Raw genomic sequence first — 593 nt, 5'->3', positions numbered from 1 at the left:
TGCAATTTGGAGGATTGCCCAGCGAGGATCCCAATGCACATATCTCTAACTTTTTGGAGATTTGTGACACATTCAAGATAAATGGAACAACTGATGATGCCATTCGGCTGACATTGTTTCCATTTTCCTTGAAGGACAGAGCAAAGAGATGGCTGCAATCTCTTCCACAACAAACAATTACTACCTAGAGGGCGTTGGCTGAAAATTTTTTATAAAAGTATTTTCCTCCCGCTAAAACTGCTAAACTTAGAAATGACATATCTTCTTTTATGCAGTTTGATGATGAAAGCATGTACGATGCATGGGAGAGATTTAAAGATCTTTGAGATGCTACCCACATCACGGATTGCCGGTGTGGATGCAGTTCGGACCTTCTACAAATGGGTTGAACCTTGCAACGAGGTAGATGGTGGATGCTGCAGTGGGGCGCTAAACAATAAGACGCCCGAGCAGCTCGAACTTGATAGAGGAAATGGCCATGAACAACTATCGTTGGCAATCCTCTAGAGCCGACCAGGAAGACAGGGAGTGGTCAACCAAGTGGACTCTACAGCCTTGGCGGCTCAAGTGGAGCTTCTAGCCAAGAAGATCGA

General features: G+C 44.9%; 1 non-coding gene across 1 annotated transcript; it reads right to left on the bottom strand.

Annotated features, from left to right (window-relative positions):
- Positions 1-242: 242 nt before the first annotated feature.
- On the bottom strand, positions 243-348 carry LOC112534975. The gene has a single exon (XR_003079182.2). It is a non-coding gene; the product is annotated as a small nucleolar RNA R71 (small nucleolar RNA).
- Between the last annotated feature and the right edge of the window lie 245 nt (positions 349-593).

The sequence above is a fragment of the Ricinus communis genome, chromosome 2 (assembly GCF_019578655.1).
Source record: "Ricinus communis isolate WT05 ecotype wild-type chromosome 2, ASM1957865v1, whole genome shotgun sequence".
In the NCBI taxonomy this organism is placed as follows: Eukaryota; Viridiplantae; Streptophyta; class Magnoliopsida; order Malpighiales; family Euphorbiaceae; genus Ricinus; species Ricinus communis.
Note: the sequence above shows the minus strand (reverse complement) of the source record. Positions and strands in the feature narration are given on the sequence as shown.